Genomic DNA, 23,913 nt, shown 5'->3' with positions numbered 1-23,913 from the left:
CGCGGACGAAGACAACAGCTAGTATTAGTAAGGGGGATTGTGTTTATAGTCTTTGGATAGAGCTACAAGGTAAAAACTACTCTGTGGGCTATGAGGTAAATGGAAGTATAAATCCCCTTTATCGCAAACATTGTATGTTAATACTGTGCTGTGTGAAGTATAAATATGACTGTGTGGACGAAAGTGGAAAGAAATAAGGAGATCTATGTCGTAGGTAAGTTTAAAACCTCCATAGTATAGCCCAGTACGTACCCAGGTTCTGGGCCAGGGGGCAATTTGCATGGCAGGGCAAATCAGATTTTATACATTATGTTTGTGTAAAGCCGTTATCCTTGAAACCATCAAATGAGACCGTCCAAATGAACAACTTTTTCTATGAGAACAATGCTGGGAATTAAAAAAATCCGTCTTCATACCCATACAAATTGCCGATCTGGGCATCCCTATGGGTATGAAGACGGCATTTTTTTTTTGAGTTCCTAGCGTTGTTCTTATAGAAAAAGTTGTTCATTTTGACGGTCTCATTTGATGGTTTCAAGGATAACGGTGTTTACACAAACACGCTGTATAAGATAGGTGTTATATTATTATAAAGAATAAAAAATTATACATTTTTTATATAATTTCTTTAACCAGGTACTTTACATTGTCTATTTTAAAAGTAATTTTCCGAGGGTCTCCGGCAAATCGATTTAAGTCTGTGAAAGAATCGCTCATAACTTTCTTTCTTCGCTCATAATTTTCTTTTAGTTTTCTATAAAAGTACTAGATGACATATGTAGGGACGTCAACATGATCCAGACGGTGACCCCCGCCCTCGGTGCGGCAGCCGTCTGCCGCTTCGGGATTGATGGGTTAAAAGTTAAAACTAGCTAAAAACCGATAATTTAGCCGTAGCGATATCGATTTTTCTCAGCAATGACTAAAGCTAAGAAATTAAAGTTCATTGTCAGTATTTATCATGTCTTTGTCTTTGAATTACCCATATCATAACACGATTGGTCAACTTTTATAACACAGAATAATTAATCAAAAATACCACTGTAAAAAAGGATTCCTATTTTGCCAACAAAGGAGAGTGATTTAAGCTTTCAAAATTTATACATAAATTGGTTTAAGCAATAAGCATACACTTTAATTTGCCCATAGCTTAAATGAAATGTATTTATGGTTTTTAAATTACGCGACAAAAACCATTTCACCAACAAAAATTTTGTTTTGGTTGGTTGGTATCCGTCGCCCATGGACACTCGCAGCATCAGAAGAGCTGCAGGTGCGTTGCCGGCCTTTTAAAAGAGAATAGGGTAATAGGGGAGGGTAAGGATGGGAAAGAAAGGGAATAGGGGAAGGTAGGGAAGGGAATAGGGTGGGGGATTGGGCTTCCGGTAAACTCACTCACTCGGCGAAACACAGCGCAAGCGCTGTTTCACGCCGGTTTTCTGTGAGCCCGTGGTATTTTTCCGGTCGAGCCGGCCCATTCGTGCCGAAGCATGGCTCTCCCACGTCAAAAATACTTTGAATTACGTGAAAGGGCGTAGGAAAAGTATTTTTTATCTAGGATAAATGTACGGTTAGCCATAAAGTTATACTTATAGAGAAGCAAAGGCCTGAGCAAGAGAGATGTCACTATCAGTAACACTGCGTGGTAAAAAGAGACGTGTGATACATGACAGCAGCACTCTTTTTTTGACGTCCAGTCGGCACTTGCCGCACGTTGACAATTTAATCTCATAGAAATCATGTTCAATCATGCTTGTGTAAGTGTATACGTACACATATTTTTAAACACACATGAAACCAATTTCGGTTGCGTTTGACAGCTCGAGATTGTTGCTCTATTCCGCTAGGTATTAACTTTATGATTTTAGCGCAACGGTGTTACGGGCGTCATACAGTACCGTAATATGAATAATACGAACCTTTTTTTATTTCAGCTACATACAACTTCAGCCCACAATGCTCTCACCACCTTGGCCTGGAAGTTGGGGAAATTCTGCTGGTGGAAGGAGAAGCCCAGAACTGGTATTGGGGGAGGCGCATCCATCAGGAAACCAGGGGTGCCTTCCCCAAAAACTATGTGAAGTTACAACGCGTTGTGGACACGTAAGTCCCGAAATGAATTATTGTGATTCTGAAAACCAGCCTCACGGCTGCACTCCAAGATGATAAAATCTTATAATATAAGATATTATCATAATTACTACAATAAAGTATTATATTAGATACTACAATAAAGTATTTCGCCCGTATTATTTTATTGAAGTGACTAAATAAGTATGTCACCATGGCAACATCCATCGCTATCCCGTCGCACAATCAATAGTCGCCGTCAGTCTCGAGTTGTAATAATTTACCATTATTTATTCAACAAATGCACTTATCAATATAAAAAGTACCCAGTAGCCGATTCTCAGACCCACTGAATATGCATATAAAATTTGGTTAAAATCAGTAAAGCCGTTTCGGAGGAGTAGTACGCGGCCTAACATTGTGACACGAGAATTTTATATATATAAGATGAAGTTTTACCAAATTGGCGTCTACTCAGCATCTGTTGCAAACGCTATATACTGTACTCGGCGAAACATGGCGGTAGCGGTCATTGACTCCCTGTCAAAAACTTGTCATTTTCCATATAAACCGCGATTGACATTGATATGTCAGATGTTGTCAATCGCGGCTTTGTATAGAAAATGACAAGTTTTTGACAGGGAGTCAATGACCGCTAACGCCATGTTTCGCCGAGTACAGTATACAGGGTGTAACAAAAACAAGTGATAATACTTTAGGGTGTGTACGTGTTCCCTGTAGAGATTTCACTGTGAAAGTAGCAGCGCTGAAAGACCAAATTTTTTTTCACTTTTGTATGGGCAAGGGCCCGAGCGTCACGAGTTAATACAAAAGTGAAAAAAATTTTGGTCTTTCAGCGCTGCTACTTTCACAGTGAACTCTCTACAGGGAACACGTACACACCCTAAATTATTATCACTTGTTTTTGTTACACCCTGTATAAAAGCAAAAAATGTAATTAAAATGACAAACGTTCATAACTATTTAACTATTTCAAAAGAATCATTAAATACGTCATGTCAGTGGTTAACAACCACTGACATGACGTATTTAATGATTCTTTTGAAATAGTCACCATGGCAACATCCATCATTTTCAGTAACCACTGGTTACTGTAAATTATAAAGGAAGGAAAAATCACTAAAATATTATATTCATTATGTTACATTACGATAAGCATTGAGCACACAATAATTGGCATTCTCATATTCGGAATCATAACAATATATAATATTTAATTAAGTCTACATAACTCCCCCAACTCCGTTGCGCCAAAATTCGTTTATTGTGCGGGAACTGCACATTTTTCCGGGATAAAAAGTGTATGTCCTTTCCCGGGACTCAAAATATTTTCATACCAAAATATTCAAGCAAAATCAGTTCAGCGGTTTGGGCGTGAAGAGGTAACAGATAGGCTGTATGGATTCAAAAGTTTGTCTGTTTGTCAGTATGTCTATCAGTGACAGAAAACCGGCGTGAAACAGCGCTGTGTTTCGCCGAGTGAGTGAGTTTACCGGAGGCCTAATCCCCTACCCTATTCCCTTCCCTACCCTCCCCTATTCCCTTATCTCCTCTATTTCCTTCCCTTCTCCCCTATTACCCTATTCCTTCTTAATAGGCCGGCAACGCACCTGTAGCTCTTCTGATGCTGCGAGTGTCCATGGGCGACGGAAGTTGCTTTCCATCAGGTGACCCGGGTATGCTTTTCATTTAGAAAAAAGTCAGTCTGTCAGTCAGTTCGTTAGTCAGTCTGTCAGTCACTCTGTCTGTCTGTCTACTACCTCTTCGCGCCCAATAACCATTGAACTGATTTTGCTAAAATTTGGTTTGAAGATAATTTGAGTCCCGGGAAAGGACATAGAATGTCCCGAAAAAATGTAACGGTTTCCAAGCGATAGACGAATTTTGGCGCAACGGAATTGCGAGCATCATCTAGTAATATTTTTAATGAATGTACCATCGAGGAAATTTATTCCTAGGCAGTTGACGGACCAACATCTTTTGGTCGGATCATGTCAATTCATGTTAATAATTGTGATCTGTCGGTTGGGTTTGACGTAACGCGACCAAACTACGTAGGTCCCCCATCTGCCTAAGAATCCTTTCCCCTGATAGTACGTGTTGTAGGTACAGAAAATAAATTAATAATTCCAGGTCCAACGAGAATGTTTGTCCCAGCACCGCCGATCTTCACTTCATCAAGCAAACACTCGACGAATGGATGGTATACCTGAAGAAACTCTTTGTGGTTGGTAATTTTACTTATAAGGGATCATCCAGAGTATGTCACGCCTAAGGCTGCGTTTCCACCAGAGATGTTTTGCGAGGAAGATCTTAAATCTAAGAAGAGACCGTAATCCCTCTTAACAGGCCGGCAACGCACCTGCAGCTCTTCTGATGTTGGGAGTGTCCATGGGCGACGGTAGTTGCTTTCCATCAGGTGACCCGTTTGCTCGTTTGCCCCCTTATTTCATTAACAATAGCTTCGCCGTGCTGAGCGATGTCATGACAAGCTCACGTCAATGAAGTGATTCTATTGGTTCTCAAAAACACATTCCTCGTAACCGGCAACACATCTAGTGGTGGAAACGCAGCCTAAACGTGGGGAGAGGGTCGATGGATGGATGGTCGAGGGACATGGAGTAACAGGGAGGGGGGAGGTGTCTAAAGTTTGTGACATCACATTTTTTAAATAAATTGAATACTTAGCGAAATTTAAATTACCTATTTTTATAAGTATTAATTTTTAGATGTAAAATTCACTCACAATGTGACCACCTATGAAAATGGGGGAGGTGTCTAAAAATCATGAAAAACGTGTGACACACTTTATGGATGGTCCCTAATAACAATTAGTTTTTAGGGACCTAAATTGTATAGCTAGGCAAAGGCCTCCCCCAAAGGCTTGTAGGATCTTTCTCACCCCTGCGCCACCGCTGGCCAGCCTGGCTGGTGTCCCTCCAGCTCTACGCCATCTTTCTAGGTCGGCCTCAAGTGCGAGGATACATTTTTCCGTGGTCAACTATCCTTTGTCCTTTCCCGGCACCCAAAGTATCTCTTTACCTGATTGCCTGACAAGTAAGATCATCCATGCGTCGGATGGGCATATAAAATGTCGGTCCTGCGCCTGATCTCTCGCCAGTCGTGTCGGTCGTCCGTCCCACTGGGTGATGAGAGTGAAGGAATAGACAGTGCTCTTGTGTACTGCGCACACACCTGTGCGCTATAAAATTACTCTTGCGTACCTGGCCTGGTTTCTATGAAACCGGCTACTGCCACCGAAACCGGTGTGGGAGTTATTATTATTATTATACCAAACAGCAAAGTCGGTCGGTTTGGGCGTGAAGAGATAAAGACAGACCAGACACGATTTTGCATTTATAATATTAGTATGGATTCCTATAGCCACCTTCCGGCTACATTATAGATCAGCTCCATGGCATATTTTTGTCACGCAAGCCTTACTGCTTCTGTGTCATATTGGAATAGCATCAATGTTAGTTTTTTTTAAACGTTTATTCCAAATCAAAATACAAAAGTGGCTTAAAATAGTTTCCCGCCAAACTAAAAAGTCGTGATCTATCTTCTGGGTGTTCTTCTGATCTTCTTCTGGACAGAGCCAACCAAATAACGTCCATTCATACTTTTATGTCTGTCTGTCTGTTACCTCTTTACGAGGTAACAGACAGACAGACATAACATACCGCTGAAGGACATAGGCTACTTTTTATCCCGGAAACATGTACGGTACCCGCGCGATAAACGCATTTGGCGTCTGGATGACGCGTGTACCTATGCAGTTCTTTATTAAAGCAGTTCTTGGTCTTTCAGGCAAACGATCCACGGTACGGAGCGGTTCTGACACACATGCGTATCCTAATGAACCTGTACACTCAGATAACTTGGGGCAAGCTGCCTCAGGAGAAGCTGAAGAAGATCTGCAAAATAGCACGCTTCCAGATAGACAATGGGAACAAGTGAGTTCACACACTGCAATGTGACCAGCCCCGGATTTATAAATACGCCGCATTCAGAGCATAAAGTTAATATACCTAGCGGAATAGAGCAACAATCTCGAGCTGTCAAACGAAACCGAAATTGGTTTTCATCTGTGTGAAAAATATGTGTACGTATACACTTACACAAGCATGATTGAACATGAATTCTATAAGATTAAATTGTCAACGTGCGGCACGTGCCGACTGGACGTCAAAAAAAGAGTGCTGCTGTTATGTATCACACGTCTATTTTTACCACGCAGTTTTACTGATAGTGACATCTCTCTTGCTTCAAGCCTTTGTTTCTGTATTCCACTAGGTACATTAACTTTATGATTCAGAGCCGCGGCCTAGGGGGAAAGGTTTCGTCGAATTCATCTCTGATGGTACCAGAGTGGAACATAGATTTTCTTAGCGAGTACTTATCCATGCTTTAGGAAGTATTATAAATTCGAAAGTCTGTCTGTCTTAGACTTTCGCGAAGAGGTAACCCTCCTCACGCACAAACCGCGAACCGATTTAACTGAAATTTGGTATGGAGATACTTTCAATCACGGAAAAGGACAAAAAGACATAGGATACTTTTTATCTCGAAAAAATGAAAGGGTCCTGAGCGATAAAGTAATTTTGGCGCAACGGAACTCAAAATAAGTCTGCACTAGTCAACTAGTGCAGACTTATTTTGTTACAGGACTCCTTCTTCTTCTTCTATATATATAAAACTCAAAGGTGACTGACTGATTGACATAGTGATCTATCAACGCACAGCCCAAACCACTGGACGGATCGGGCTGAAATTTAGATGCAGGTAGTTGTTATGACGTAGGCATCCGCTAAGATAGGATTTTGATAAATCCCAAACCCAAGGGGTTCAAATAGGGGGTTAAAGTTTGTATATAATATCAAATCAAATCAAATCAAATGTCTTTATTGCCAGAATGTTGTTAATATAAAGGTCTTAATAATTCTTATGGTTCTAACATTCTGCCATAACAATGGCGTGCAATGAAATTATTAAGTTTTTCATACATTTTTACGACAGAAAATTTATAAGTAAGTAATTATTATCATTCATTAGTAAGATATTCTAAGTAATTTCTCATTATTAAAAATATCAAAATTAAGTTAAGAAAGTCAAATAATCTAAAATAATGTCAAAGTTAGCGCATGTCAATATAACCTTAAAACTAAACCAACTACTTATCTAACTACTTATACATTAGAAAACATAATATTATACAGTATAATGTAAATAATTTTATATTAAGTATGTCAGTTTCATTACAAAGTTATATCAATTTCAATAATACTTCTTAACGCGAGCGAAGCCGCAAGCAAAAGCTCGTTGAAATATATATTTTTTCAGGACTCTTGGCTTCGAGATTGTGATACGGAACGAGCACGGCCAACTCGTGAATCCTCTGGCCATGACTGCGATCGAACTGAACAGACTCCACATGGAGGTCGACGCGATGCTGTCTGATGAGGTTTGTGTAGTTCCATTAGCTTTGAAAAGAAGCGTCCTAGCGCTTGTGAGCAAAATGCCTAGCTGTACCTCCTATCAAAGCGGTTGTAAATTTTATTGGATGGCCTTGGAAAAGCGCCCTAAGCAAAATGGCAAGCTGTACACCAACTTCATATCAGAACGACAGATTGTGTCTGCGCTAAAGAACTGTTTAGCCACTAGCAAGCGCTGTCAAATGCTGTTTGTACCAATGAAAACTCTGGTAGTGTTTGGCGGAAAAATATAGAGAATTGAGATTATTTTTAAGCAAAATGACGATCATTAATTGGTCAACGGAATGTCGGCTTTTTGGAAATCACCTAACGGGTCCTAGACAAATCCGCTTTTATTACAAAACAGTTATTACGTAATTATTATTATGGATGCCTTTTTTCGCGTGTTGATGATTATGATGATTAATCCTTTCCAGAATATAACAGTAGAATCGCCCCAAGTGAAGAACATGAAACCCGAGACCTACACGATAGTGGGCAAAGTGATAAAGTTTATAAGTGTCCATGCGGATCTAGAGCTGAGCTTCGCCCTATACAACGACCAATACTCGAAGCTGACAGAGAACGTGATGATGCAGTGGCTCCCGCCGAACCAAGTGTTCAAGGAGAGGGCGACTTGCGCCTCGTTTGTGTTTGCAGTGAGTATAAGACTACCACAACTTCCTTCAAATAAATTTTGTCTGGTATTCAAAATATCTGAATACCAAAATTCAAAAGTGCACAACGTCCTAACGACAAAATCGTCAGGGATCTTGTTTGGTCAAAGTATCTGAATGCCAAAATTTTAAATTGCACAACGTCCTTACGACCAAATCGTGAGGGATCTTTTCTGCCCCCCTAGACAAGTGGCATTCTATTTCAAGCGTTTCGCTTGCGATAAACTATAATGAGCTAGGGCCGCGTCGCGCAGCCGCCTCGCTCTCCGCACGCGGACGCTCCGCGAAGCACTGTGCACGGCCCTAGCTCGTTATCGTTCATCAATTGCGAAACGCTTTAAATCGAATGCCACTTGTCTAGGGGGGCAGGAATTCAAATTAGTATCTGAATACCAAAATTCGGCAAAATTGGGTCAGCGCGTAAAGCGTGTAAATGAAGTACCATCGAGGAAATTAATTCCTAGGCAGTTGACGGACCTAGATCGGCTTATGTTAATTCAATGTTAGCTGTGAAGTAATGAATTGTGATCAGTCAGATGGGTTTGGCCATAAAGTTAATATGGCCAAACCCATCTGACTGATCTATCACCTAGCGAAAAACAGAGCAACAATCTCGAGCTGTCAAACGAAACCGAAATCGGTTTCATCTGTGTGTAAAAATATGTGTACGTATGCATGTACACAAGCATGATTGAACATGATTTCTATGAGATTAAATTATCAACGTGCGGCACGTGCCGACTGGACGTCAAAAAAAGAGTGCTGCTGTCATGTATCACACGTCCCTTTTTACCACGCAGCGTTACTGATAGTGACATCTCACTTTGTTTCTCTATTCCGCTTGGTATATTAACTTTATGGGTTTGACTTAACGCGACCAAATTACTTGGGTCCGCCATCTGCCTAGGAATCAACTTCTCTGATAGTACACGGACATGACAACACCAGAAATCCGGAACTTGTATACTTATCTTATTTTGGGCTCCAAAGAACGTTCTTTGTGACCTAAACACTTCACTTTACTTTCAGGATTTACCACTCGGGGAGATTCAAAAAAAGGTATATCTAGTCTGTAATGTGACCAAAATCACTTGGGTGGATTGTGTGCCTTCCGATAGAAGGTAAGTTTTTTAAACATCTTTGGTTGTAAATTGTACTTAATGTCATTTTTTTAAATGAAATATAAGGTGGCGAACGAGAAAACGGGTCACCTGATGGAAAGCAACTACCGTCGCCCATGGACACTCGTAGCATCAGAAGATCTGCAGGTGCGTTGCCGGCGTTTTAAGAGGGAATAGGGTAATAGGGGAGGGAAGGGAGGGGAATAGTGTAGGGGATTGGGCCTCCGGCGAACTCACTCACTCGGCGAAACACAGCGCAAGCGCTGTTTAACGCCGGTTTTCTGTGAGAACGTGGTATTTCTCCGGTTGAGCCGGCCCATTCGTCCCAAAGCATGGCTCTCCCACTTCAATTTTTTTTTTCCTTCTTCCTGTCTCTTCAAACCATAAATTAGTTAATATACCTAGCGGAATAGAGCAACAAACGAAACCAAAATTGGTTTTCATCTGTGTGAAAAATATGTGTACGTATACACTTACACAAGCATGATTAAACAGGAATTCTATGAGATTAAATTGTCAACGTGCGGCACGTGCCGACTGGACGTCCAAAAAAAGAGTGCTGCTGTCAATATCTCCCGTTTAAAAATATTGCATACTTGATTATGATAATATTACAGAGTATATAAGCCCGGGACACTTAAATTTTGCTCTCCTGAGAATGGCCGCTTAGATTCATAGTTTGGTCCACTGGAAAATGCCCTTTTATTTTATTTTTTTTGTGTAATTTAAGTACCTAGTTATGTACAGACTGGACAAAGGCTTTTGGTTTGGGTCCGCACTAGGAAATTATATATACTAATATATAATTTCCTATCATCCCATTCCTCATCCGCTTCCTCATCCGCATCCATTTCCTCAAAAGATATCCTCTTCCTCATCCGCATCCTCTGCGCGTGACAATTCCTCTTCCTTCTCCTGTTCCTCATAATCACTTCCTCAACAACCCTAGCTGTCATGTATCACACCGCGATTCACACGTCTCTTTTTACCATCTGACATCTCTCTTGCTCAGGCCTTTGTTTCTCTATTCCGCTAGGTATATTAACTTTATGCTTCAAACACAAACTTTTCAATCATATATTTTGCAGGCACACGATGGCTGCACGGGCATCAGAGAGAGTCAAAATTCGTCGTCCTCTCGGCGTGGCTTACGTCAAAATAGATTCTCTCTCCACCGATCAAGATAAATTTATAACTCTCGATTTTTTCATGTAAGTCATCAATCTTAGATTTAAGAATGTGCTTTGTAATACTGAAGACGTAAGTGAATGAAATGAGTAAAATATTTTTATAAAATACTAGATGTCCCGCGTGGTTTCGTCCGCGTAAATTAGGAATTTTACGGAAACCGTACATTTTCCCATAAGAAAAAGCTCTTATGTTCCTACTCTCTTCACTTGGTTTACTCTATATCTGTGCCAAATATTGCCATAAAATTACCCAGGTTCTGGTACCAGTTGGGGGCAAATCACCCAGGTTCTGGGCCAGGGGGGGGCAAATCAGGTTTTTCATAAGCTAGGTGTTTGTAAAGAATAAAAAAATAATAATTTTTAGTTGTAAAAATATTGTACCTATTGCAAACAAATGGCAAAAATTCGTTCTTAATTTTTAATTTTTATAGATAAAAGTACTAGATAATATACTTAGTAGGGACGTCAACATGATCCAGGGGGGGCAGCTGCCCCTCCCCCCCCCTGCCCACCCCCTCGGTACGCCCATGCTTGTATCTATAAAGAATCAGGAGTTCTCTCAGCACCTTCCAAACCACGGTATACCAGGTATACCTCGGTGCAAGATCTTACTTGTTGGTTGCATAATATGCTTAGAATACTTCTCACGAAACCGAAGTCACCACATTTTTCCCTATAAATTTTGAGGAGTTCCCTCGATTACTTATGGATCCGTTATCAGATCACCACTTTTATGAATATAATACCAAATTGGGATGATACCCTGTATACCAAAAGAAAAATTTTGAAAATCGGTTAACAAACGGCGGAGTAATCGTTGAACATAAGAAAACGAACATAACACCTCCCCCATTTTGAAAGTCGGTTAAAATTGTAGCCTATGTGTTATTCTGATGAATAAGCTATATTAATGTAAAGTTTCATTAAAATCCGTCCAGAAGTTTTTGCGTGAAAGAGTAACAAACATCCATACATCCATACGTCCATACATCTATACATCCATACATCTATACATCCAAACAAACTTTCGCCTTTATAATATTAGTAGGAAGTAGGATATTAGTAGGAAGTAGGATTAAGTCATAGTCATATTGTGTAAACCCACCCATTTTTTTAATTGCAATTTGTATATGACTTTCGCGTCGCGCCTTTTTTCATCTTGTTGTGTGAACTGACTTTTAGCATCTTTTCCCAGGTGCGAAAAAGAAGCCATGAACACACTATTGAAGAACGTTCTTGCTCATCCCGAAGATCGGAAATCTACACAAACGCTTCTCGTAAAATTACAGCTGGCAGTAGGTAGTTTACAGGAGGTGAGGATGGCATTCATTACACTGGAAAACCACAAACTTGAAAATGTGTCATTAACCAAAGCTAATTAAGGTCGGGTTGCACCAGAGGCATGGTTAAAGTTAAAGTTATGGTTATAATTAAATATGGCGTCCTTTAGCTTTAACTTTAACCGGAGAACTTCACAGATGTTTGTTGCGTTTATTTTTTTATTGAAGCTACAGGTAACGGGATTGAGGGTATAAAAAATTGAATTATCCGTAAAACTCGACAGGAAAAATATAACACTGTAAAAAATAGTAAATTTTCACGAAAAATTTAGATATACGTATGAGCGGAGATTAAATATGGCGTCCTTGCACGCCATATTTAACTTTAACTAAAAATTTGACATTTTGCACTGTAGTTGCAGTTAAAGTTAGTTGGTGCAACCCAACCTAAATATCACAAAAACATGCTATACCTACTTGTTGGAAATTAATATTGGGAAGCTCTTTACGATACAAAATGTGATCAATGAGATGACGATAATGATAATTAAAATAATAATAGCGATGACAAATAGGATAAATTAGTGCAATATTTTAACGATAAAGGCAGCACTAGCACAGACAGTAAACAAAAAGTTTTGTTCGACGTTTGACCACCTTTCTGTCCATTCCACTGACCTCCATTATACAAGTACGCTGGACTTCTACCCACCTGCTTTTTGTGCCTATTTGAAGCGGTCACTAGTATTAGTTCCAAGTACTCCCACTACTGCTATCAGCGCCAATATGGCGACTTTCAAACGTCATTTTTAAGTCAGATTTAGTTCTCTTCCCCCGCATTGGGGGCGCTGATTCCGCTTCAAATAGGCACAAAAAATAGCTGTCATTTCAAAGGGTATCATATTAAGTCCAGCGTACTTGTATAATGGAGGTTAGTGAATTCTAAACATGAAAAACTGTAAAAAAATTTGGAGAAAACTATTGTTATTGGCCTAGGAGTTAGGAATAATTAAAGGAAATGTGTTGGATTTTAGCGTTAGATTTTTGGATTTGTCTTGGGATTGCCATGTATTGAGTGTTCTAAGCTATGCGTGCCTTAAAATTAAATTAGCTAGCTATTTACTCTGTATTATCTCCAATTCTACTCACCACCATGATAGAACGGTCTATCAAACTGGAAAGTGTCATGGTTACGTCAGATTTAGTTCTCTTCGCCCGCATTGGGGGCGCTGATTCCGCTTCTGATAGGCACAAAAAATAGCTGTCATTTCAAAGGGTAAAGTCCAGCGTACCGTACTTGTATAATGAAGGTCAGTGCCATAATATTCTAATGTGACGTTTACTGTATGTACTAGTAGCGCTCTCTGCTCCAACCTTTGCGTTTGAGAAAAGCATGCTTGAATAACGATGTTCTTACAGATCGTCAAGGAGGCTCCAGATTTGATAAGAAAATCTAAAATAGCCCGCACGATAAAATTACCAGAAGTAATTATGGCAGACGACGTACGAAATGATCTATACGTGACGCTACACGAGGGGGTATTTCCGAGAGATAAATTCTCTGACAAGAGCGTAGAGATAGTCGTTAAAGTCATCGACAAAGCAGGAAGGATAATACCCGTAAGTTATTTTAACGTCTCCGTGGTACAGTGGTTTAGAGCGCGGCTCTTAACTCGGAGGTCGTGGGTTCGATTCCCGCGTTGGAAACTCGTATTTCCAAGTTTGGTAAGGACAATGCAGGCTGATCGCCTGATTGTCTGACAAGTAAGATGATCCATGCGTCGGAGGGGTATGTAAAAAGTCGGTCCTGCGCCTGATCTCTCGCCAGTCGTGTCGGTCGTCCGTCCCACTGAGCTATGGGAGTAAAGGAATAGAGAGTGCTCTTGTGTACTGCGCACACACTTGGGCACTATAAAATTACTCCTGCGTAACTGGCCTGGTTTCAATGAAACCGGCCGCTGTCACCGAAACCGGTGTGGGAGTTATTATACACGAATTTTAATCGCTAAATAACAATAGAAGAGACGAGTAGAGGAAAGTAGGTGACTAACAATTTGAAAACTGACGTTTTTTGCATAAATATACGCTTTAGAACCAGGAAAATGATTTGAAATGAAAAATCTATGTATTCTATGTGTGACATGTGCATGGTGGCCACAAAGGAAGATCTTTCGACCGAGTGAGGTGATATACTCGGTCAGGCCGAAGCCCACGAGATACATTTCAGCTGTCGTATATATACCGACGCGCTCAGAAAACTTCGATAACGCGATGCAGGAATGTTAGGCGAATTGTGGGTACCGCCGCTAGATAATACATAATTTAATGGAGTGGAGGTTACAATTATATGAATATTATCTCAAACTACATAACACGATCTGCTAAACTTATAAGTTTGTATAAATAAGATAGAAAAGCTTAAGGGCCTGTTTCACCACTTCCTGATAAAGTGCCGGCCACGAGGGGCCGCCCCACAACTCCCACGAGCGGCCACGGGCGACCGTAAACTTCTCAAGCGATACTATGTATTACAATAATGAAGATAAAGTTTAAAATCATATGACACTGAAAGCGCTCGCCTTGCCGCTGCCATTCCGGTGTATCGCGGCCCTTATGCTGTAAAATGTTAGTTAAGTACCTACCTTTGTTTTTTTTTGTTATCCTACAGTTACCTTGAAATTTTCAGAACGCCATATCCCATGGAGCAAATGCACCGCTCTTGGATGAGTATACGTCTGTTGTTTACTACCACGAAGACAGACCTAAATGGCAAGAAGATTTTAAGGTAAATATTAAAAAACCGTTTGTCTGTAATGTCGGTTTACTGACGATGGTTGAACGTGACAACGTACCTCTTTGTCGCTCGTCCTGCGCTCTCGCTTGCACTTCGAGCCTTAATCTTGATATATTATGTCTGTGGGAACGCCTCAGAGCGAGGTAACGCCGTATAGCTATGACAATACTGTGCACTTTCATCTTCAATTTTCGTCATCAACTTTCATATTGGCGCATTCAGTAATTGAATGCGTCAAGGAAGGCAACGCCAAAATTGTCATTTTTGAAGTTTTGGATACGGTCAGAGGGCATGCGTCGCGGGCATGCCTTACGTTCGCTGTTGACTGCGCTATAACGCATGCCCTTGTCCCTTGATGAACAGAAAAAGTGTGCAGTGTGGACAAAGCTTATGAGCCATGTTTTTCGTGCATGCAGCCGGCTCCACCGATTTTTTTTTAATGATATTATCACACATCCCTTTTTACCACGCAGTGTTACTGATAGTGACATCTCTCTTGCTCAGGCCTTTGTTTCTCTATTCCGCTAGGTATATTAACTTTATGGTCTAAACACACCATGCCGAAGTTTCGCGGCGGAATTTCCGCATGATTCCGCCTGCAATGTATTTTAAATTACCGATGACACACTACGCCGAAATTCCGTTGCGTCATATTGTATGCTTTAATACATTACAGGCGTAACCATGTCGAACTTCGGCCGCGTATTTTCGGCCTAGTGTGTTTTGACCATAAAGATAATATACCTAGCGGAATAGAGAAACAAAGGCCTGCGCAAAAGAGATGTCACTATCAGTAACACTGCGTGGTAAAAAGAGATGTGTGATACATGACAATTGACAGCAGCACTCTGTTTTTGACGTCCAGTCGGCGCGTGCCGCACGTTGATAATTTAATCTCATAGAATTCATGTTCAATCATGCTTATGTAACTGTATACGTACACATATTTTTCAAACAGATGAAAACCAATTTCGGTTTCGTTTGACAGCTCGAGATTGTTGCTCTATTCCGCTAGGTATATTAACTTGGTTGCGGTGTCAATTGACTCACAATGTCAGATCCAAAGTGGTTTGATGTGTATTTTCTGATAATAAAATCTTTCAGATATCCGTCAACGCTGAAATGTTTGAAGACGCCTGTATAGTGTTCTTTTATCGCCATCGAAGCTTCTCCAACCAAAATAATATGTTCTTCGGCGAACGCTTCTTCGCCGTGTCATTTATGCGACTTACAGAAGAAAAGAAGAAAGAGAAAAGGGAATTTCGTAAGAAAAGACCTGTCCTGGCTGATATTACTCGTAGTTTGGTGGTTTATAAGGTAATCGAAGGCAAACGCTGTCCTAGCTTGTGAAAACAAAATAAATTTAAGTCTAGAAAGCGTATTGCTATTGTAAAAAAGCATTAATTAATGGCATGAAACATTTAAGGTCATTTGAAAATTAATTTATGAAGTATGATCCGAATAACAAGGCGAGACAAAAACAATATTAACAAAAATTATAGTATACTTAATCAAAATGTTGTGACTAACTAGTTGGTTGGTTGGTTTTATTGTTGGATATAGATGATTCACTCTTGATTGACGACTGATTTACGGCCGTTCCCAATATTTGATCTATCTCTGGTTTTGCCCTACTAGAGATAGGAATAGCTCGTATTAGACATTAGAGACATATATTTTATGTCAATTGTGAGCTACTCCTATCTCTAGTAGGGCAAAAACAGAGATAGATCAAATATTGGGAACGGCCGTAAAAGAATACATTTTTGAATGAGGTGAAATTCTATTTGCCATCAGGTGCCGCGATGTAGCCTTTGGGTGTATCGTGTCAAACTGCTGTCATATGTCGCGATATAGCCGTCATGTGTCACAATATAATATCTGTCATATGTCATGATAAGGGCCAATTCAGACCGCAACGTGACGCGCAGATGCATTTCTAAATTTGTACTGAATTCACAGATTTGCATGTCGTCTCACGCAATTGAAATCTGTCAAATACATACAAATTTAGAAATGCATCTACCCTTTATTTGAACCTAATAAGTATATTTGACACGATAGAGCCGACGGCTACATCGCGGCATTTGGTGGCAAAGAGAATTTCAACAACCCCCATTTAATTGCACTTACTTACCTAGTTTTGTTGTTCTCCATTACAGATAGACTACAACAAACGCAGCAATTTCACCATGGAGGAACATCTGAGCAAGGTCTGCCAGCAATTGGCTTCGGACAGACGGGATCTGCGTCCCGAAGCAGAGCGCGGCAATAGATGGGTGTCCACCGTATTGTCGTCTCTACCGCGGAACGAGCTAATAGTTTCCACAAAATTCACTTCCACGCAGCTGACGCAAAGAGGTAGAATTCATGAATACTGGAGTCTGGATTACTCTGTCATAGGGTCAATTCAGACCACGTCGCGTCGCGTAGATGCATTTCTAAATTTGTACTAAATTGATAGATTTCAATTGCGTGAGACGTCTTGCAAATCTGTCAAATCCATACAAATTTAGAAATATACGTGGGAGAGCCATGCTCCGGCACGAATGGGCCGGCTCGACCGGAGAAATACCACGTTCTCACAGAAAACCGGCGTGAAACAGCGTTTGCGCTGTGTTTCGCCGAGTGAGTGAGTTTACCGGAGGCCCAATCCGCTACCCTATTCCCTTTCCTACCCTCCCCTATTACCTTCTTAAAAGGCCGGCAACGCACCTGCATCTCTCCTGGTGCTGCGAGTGTCCATGGGCGACGGAAGACGGAAGATTGCTTTTCATCAGGTGACCCGTTTGCTCGTTTGCCCCCTTATTTCATAAAAAAAATACTGGAGTCTGGATTACTCTGTCATAACTCATAGGGTCAATTCAGACCACGTCGCGTCGCGTAGATGCATTTCTGTACTGAATTGACAGATTTCAATTGCGTGAGACGTCTTGCAAATCTGTCAAATCCATACAAATTTAGAAATGCACGCGTCTCGTTGCGGTCTCAATTGACCCTTAGGGGCCTGTTCATACCATTTGCAACCCAGTGCAAAAGGACCTGACATGAACTGAGAGAAAAGGAAACCCTTCTTAAAGAACAGATTATAACAAAGCATTAGCCAACAATTGTTTCTGACTTTCTTTCAGAGGAAATCCTTAATGTGTTCGAATGGAAGCCTTTACATGAACACGGTCAACTACAGCAGGCCCTGCGCAGGCTGCAAGACGTCCCGGGCTCAGAACTCGTGAAATTCCTTCACGATATACTCGACGCGCTCTTCTCAATTTTATCTCAGGTATCCATACTAATATTGTATATGCGAAAGTGGGTCCATCTGTTACCTCTTCACGCCCAGCGAGTTGGTTTTGTTGAAATTTGGTATGGAGATACTTTGAGTCCCGGGTCCGTGTCCTTTACATTGGATACTTTAATTCTTCCGAAAAAATGTACATCATCTTGTATTTTATTTTTACTTTAACATTTTTATTGCTTGAGGACGGTTCCTTGGTCATCTTAAGTTCACTACTGTAGCAAACTTTTTAATTTAAAATTAACAAAACAAAAACTTAGCTTTAAAACCGTGCGTCCACCACATTGGAACATGCAAATATATTTTTTAAGATGTACACACTCCATGTCATGTAAAATATGCTGACTTTCCGTACGGATTGATTCCGGAGCAAGAGACACGCTAATATTTTATTATTCTTTCACAGTTAGGGGAGAGAAATGGTTTCTCAGATAATAGCTACTCGGTGCTGGTTTTAGACTGCCTACTGAATGTATTTTCGCTTTTGGGGGAGCAGAAGTTTTCTCATTTCAAGCCGGTACTGCAAACGTACATCGAAAACGAGTTTCGCTTTCCGTCAGCATATGAGTGAGTTTGGGAAGATTGTTAAAGCGTCTCCCAGACAGACGCGGCCTGCGGTGGCGGTGGCGGTGGCGGTCAGTTGGATGGCTTCGCCGCGTGGCCGCGTGTGTCTGTGTCGTTCCTAGAACTCTCAAGTCATCCAACTGACCGCCACCGCCACCGCAGGCCGCGTCTGTCTGGGAGACACTTAAATATATCTACTAAGGGTCAATTCAGACCATAAAGTTAATATACTTAGTGGAATAGAGCAACAATCTCGAGCTGTCAAACGAAACCAAAATTGATTTACGTCTGTGTGTAAAAATTTGTTTACGTCTACACTTACACAAGCATCTTTCTAAGAGATTAAATTGTCAACGTGCCGATAAGTACCGACTGGACATCAAAAAGATGAAAAAAATCGGTTTGTCATGTATCACACGTCTCTTTTTACCACGCAGTGTTGCTGATAGTGACATCTCGCTTGCTCAGGCCTTTGTTTCTCTATTCCGCTAGGTATATTAACTTTATGATTCAGATTTCAGACCGGAACGCAACGCGTAGATGCATTTCTAAATTTATACTGAATTCGACGGGTGCAAAGTAAAAAGAGTCATCTACAAAACAGCAACTTTTCAGGAGAGCGCATAATAGGAAAAAATGCTCCCATTTTGTCAATTTCCGATCAAATTTATTGAAATTTTCATCATTGTTTCATTATTTATTTATGAATCCACATGTATATTTAATTTCTTCTAATTATGTTTAATTTACGAGATATTGTAGTTGTCTGCATCTACATTGCGCTTGAAAATATGACAACTGAGTTAACTACCACTTGGTCGTTTCTACGTGGGAATTAAAAATTATATTTATTAAAGTATTTTTACCGATTACTAGTACGATTATCAGTAACTACGTAAAGTGTAACACTTTATATTATTAAAATTATTATTAAAAGTAAGTTATATTATTAAAATATGTAGTTAAACGTTTTACATCTTAAACACACCAAGTTCAGAACATAATTGCGTAGATATCTTTTTCTACGTTGTCGATTCGGTGCAAGGTACACGATTTAGAAGGAAGTTAAAATATGAAATACTAGCTTTTGCTCGCGGCTTCGCTCGCGTGGAATTTGAAAATCGCGTAAATTGCAAATATTCCCGTAAGCTCCCTTAGAAACATGATGTTTTTCCAAGACCAAAAGTAGCCTATGTTACTTTTCATCCTTTCAATTAAGTTTATGCCAAAAAACAATACGATTTGTTTCTTCGTTAGAGCGTGAAGGAAGGACAAACAAACAAATAAATAAATAAACATACTTTCCCATTTATAATATTAGTATGGATATACTTAGGAATCATTCATTTACTTTCGTAAAAATCGTATTTTCTCACAACAAAAATGAAATTCTGTGTCAATACTTTAATTATTTTAAACTAATTTAAAAATTATTCAGTATCATTATCAGTACAGGAACTATGTTGTAAATTATTATAATTTAGGCAGAGGCTTATTAAGTCTTTGTACTTGGCACTTGTAAGCATGATGGGTTCATTATAACATCATAAGCATCGCCGGACGTTTTACACCATCGGAGGGGTGCATACGATTCTTCAGAACACAAAATGAAATTTTATTTCAACGATTTCTCAATTGCTTCTCGTGATCACAGAGATCCCAAAACCGGTCAAAGATAAGTTAATAGAAAAACTTCGCGAGAACTTGCAAATGCCGGGATATGATGTTACGCAGGTTGCAATTTACCATTTCTGGACTGATGTAATTGTTTACCTAAATTTTGTCGTAATTTACGTCTCGTATCAATACACGTGTCTTTATTTCTCAATCGCCTTTTCTTTAGATCAATATTTAACTGACGTCTTTTTCTACCGTTTAACGAGGAAGGCGTAGAACATTCACTTGATGCCTCCACTGCCGAAGAAGCATCAATGGTGTTGTCTATAGAAGATTTAAAGTTTGAGAGGGACAATATACTCGATGGCCTGTTTGAGTTAATAAACTCAAGCAGGTCATAGATTATATGAGATCAAAGTATCTGTTTAATAAAAAAGAATATATAATATTTTGATCTAATACTGATAATGGACGCGGCGGACTTGAAGTGATGAACTGTATTCTGAGGGTGTTGGCGTATTTCTTAATTTGCTGAGATCGACAAATTTTCAAAATCATTTTATATTTCAGACTGAGAGTGAACTGGTGTGACTGGCCTAGAGTATTCAGATCATGGGGACTTATCTTACAAAGTTAACTTATATTCATTTGTCTTCATCGGTGACACATCAAGGTTTTCTATAAGATGTTCAATAATTTCATCGGGCAACACAGTATTTTGCTCTATAAATCTATCACTTATGTTCTGGAAACTTTCAACTTCTTTAAAAAGTCGTTTTGGACTTTCTGAACATGAAAAAACAGTAAAAAATAACAGTAACAAATTAGAAGTCAATTAATATAGCTAACAATAAGAATTAACATAAATAGGTACTCATAAACATAATAAACAATACTAATTTGCAAAAGTAAATTGAGACATCTAAATCACAATCGCAACGTAGAAAAAGCTATATGGCAGATAGCCGCTTATGCCGCATAACATGACCCCCGCGCGTCCCGCGTATAGACGACCAGCGGTAGTTATCCGCATCTACATCGTGCAATTTCACAAAACAAGAGTAGATGTCTTCTTTTACGTGACAAAAGTACCAAAAATAAGGTGATATTTGAATTTTTGTTTTTGGTATGTTGTAGAACATGATATTTTAAGCTAGTTTCTACAAAAAAACGAAAAACTCAAAATTGCAGATGACTTTTTTTACTTTGCACCCGTCGATTGATAAATTTCAGTTGCGTGAGACGTCCTGCAAATCTGTCAAATCCATACAGAAATACACATAGAGGAAAATAATACACAGGGCAGAAATACATCTACACGTCACGTTGCGTTCTGAATTGACCCTAAAGCTTAAATAAAAATGTTCTTAAATTAAAAAGCAAAATAAAAATGTTCTTATTCTTATTGTTAAAGTTTAAAATATCGTGTACGGTAATTCTTTCTTCAGAATTGGCGACCGCGACATAAGTGGATGAAGTGCGTAATTACTATCATTTCACAACATAAGAGCAAATCATTTTTTGGGTTCCGTACCCAAAGGGTAAAAACGGGACCCTATTACTGAGACCTCGATGTCTGTCCGTCTGTCTCCATGCTGTAACTCAAGAACCGCTATATTTTATTTATTTATTTATTTATAGCAGGCTACATAGGCCCATACAATATATACCTTAATGATTAACATACATATAAATTATATACACTTAATAACTACACTTTATTACGAGTTATCGGCGACGTGACGCGCGCTTCATTCCGGAGTCTCCCCCGGAACCTTCGGTAGACCACACACGCTATAGCTAGAGTTCACAGACTATGTGTATCTGTTGCCGCTATAACAACAAATACTATTTAAACAAAATAAATTAGATATTTAAGGGGGGCCTATATAATGTTTTATTATTACTTATAAAAAACATTTTTTAGAAGTAATAATAAAAAAAATAGGAAAAAAAATGTTTTTGTATGGGATATACCATTATAAAACGGTACGGAACCCTATGTGCGCGAGCTCAACTCGCACTTGGCCGATTTTTCCCGTTCCAAAGTCTCCATTTATGTAAAAAACCACAGTTTTCAAATCGTAAGATACTTTTATCTACTCATGTCTTCAATTAATATGAACTTTGATTTCTTTTGTTTAAATTTCAAAATTAATTTTATTTCATTTGTTCAATTTATCATCTTTATATTTGGTCCGTAATTTTGCTTACTTTATTTATCCTTTATTTCATTTATTTTATTTATTTCAGAGTACTTCTACCAGTTATGGAGTGGGAGATTGGGTTCTCAGAAAAATTTTGTGAGGCTAGGCAGCGCTTACGGAAATGTTTGAAGCATTTTGAAAGTCTAATGCATATCGTTGTGCGATCACGTCTACTACACATAAAGCTGGAACCTGTAAACGAAGAACCAGAAATAATTCCACCACTCAAGGTCAACAATCTTATTTTAGCTTTGTCCACACTGTGCCTTTTTTGTTCATCAATGGCATGCGTTATAGCGCAGTCAACATCGCACGTGAGGGCGGTGAAACATGCCCGCCACACATGCCATCTGACCGTATCCAAAAAAACAAAAATGACAATGTTGGCGTTGCGTTGGCAATTATTGAATGCGCCAAAACGAAAGTTGAATGAAAGAAAATAGCGAAAATTTAAGACGAAAGCGCATAGTGTGGACATAGCTAATGGCATGCGTTATAGTCAACATCGCACGTGAGGCATGCCCGCGACGCTATGACACTTTTCATTCCAACGTGGGTGGATTTTGACGCATTGAATTATTGAATATGCCAAATGAAAGTTGAATAAAAAGATGACGACGAAAATTTAAGATGAAATTGCATAGTATGGACATTGGACATAGCTAAATAGCTTTGTCCACAATGAATTATAAAATCGACACTTTAGGGTTAGTCGCCCCCTTAAGAAGGCGACTAATCCAAAATTGACGATTTTATAAATCATTTTTGTACTTGATAATAAGCCCCGAATTGTTTAATTTTCTAAACATAGATACTACATTATATTTCCGAGAATTCGATCTGAGCGAAAACACGATATCGTAAAGTTTTCTCGATAAAAAAAAATCACAAAAATGCATCTAACTTTGACGATTTTTTTCATATACTTATTGCCAAAACCATGCATTAAACTGAGTTAATATTTTTACACATCTAATAAAATTCTATCACCGACGGTTCGACCTAGCGGATTTTTAATATTCTTTATATTTTTAAAGATATTTAAGAAAAACCACATTGGAGCTTCACCGTTAAATTTGTCTCACCTCTCAGTCGCCAACAGTCGCGTTCGCGCGCGCCCAAGGAGAGGATGTACTTATTTTTCCTTTACTCCGGATTGAGAAATATTTAATCGAAACCATGGGAAACAAACAAAAACTAAATAAACACACTAAAAGCAACTATTACAGGAGAAAACGGGAGCAGATGAACAATTGTAGAATGTTTTTTAATTTAATATAAAATATGTTTATTTGTTTACGAATATGATAATATTATCATGACAAATAATTTGTCAAACCCAATTGTTGCCGCCGCACATGCGTAGTGCTTCGTGCTTGAGATGATACCATTAGACGATCTGCGTGTATCGTCCAATGGTATCGTCTCATAGCACGAAGCTTCGTGACGATAGACGAATCAGCGGCCGCGGCAATAGAGATTGAAAAAATAAATCAGCCTTAAATCGATATCGTTTTGACAAAAACTAGTGTATGACAGCGATTTGAAAATCGATTTGGTTTCAATGAATGTCGTAATCGATACTATGGAAATATCGAATAAA

The 23,913-nt window shown here is 39.3% G+C and overlaps 1 long non-coding RNA gene across 1 annotated transcript; it reads left to right on the top strand.

The window, feature by feature from the left end:
• The first annotated feature begins 2,044 nt into the window (after positions 1-2,044).
• On the top strand, positions 2,045-6,035 carry LOC121737740. The gene is made up of 3 exons (XR_006037181.1): positions 2,045-2,103; positions 4,225-4,318; positions 5,902-6,035. It is a non-coding gene; the product is annotated as an uncharacterized LOC121737740 (long non-coding RNA).
• Positions 6,036-23,913: the final 17,878 nt, after the last annotated feature.

The sequence above is a fragment of the Aricia agestis genome, chromosome 21 (genome assembly GCF_905147365.1).
Source record: "Aricia agestis chromosome 21, ilAriAges1.1, whole genome shotgun sequence".
In the NCBI taxonomy this organism is placed as follows: Eukaryota; Metazoa; Arthropoda; class Insecta; order Lepidoptera; family Lycaenidae; genus Aricia; species Aricia agestis.
This window is presented reverse-complemented; position numbering and strand designations above follow the sequence as displayed.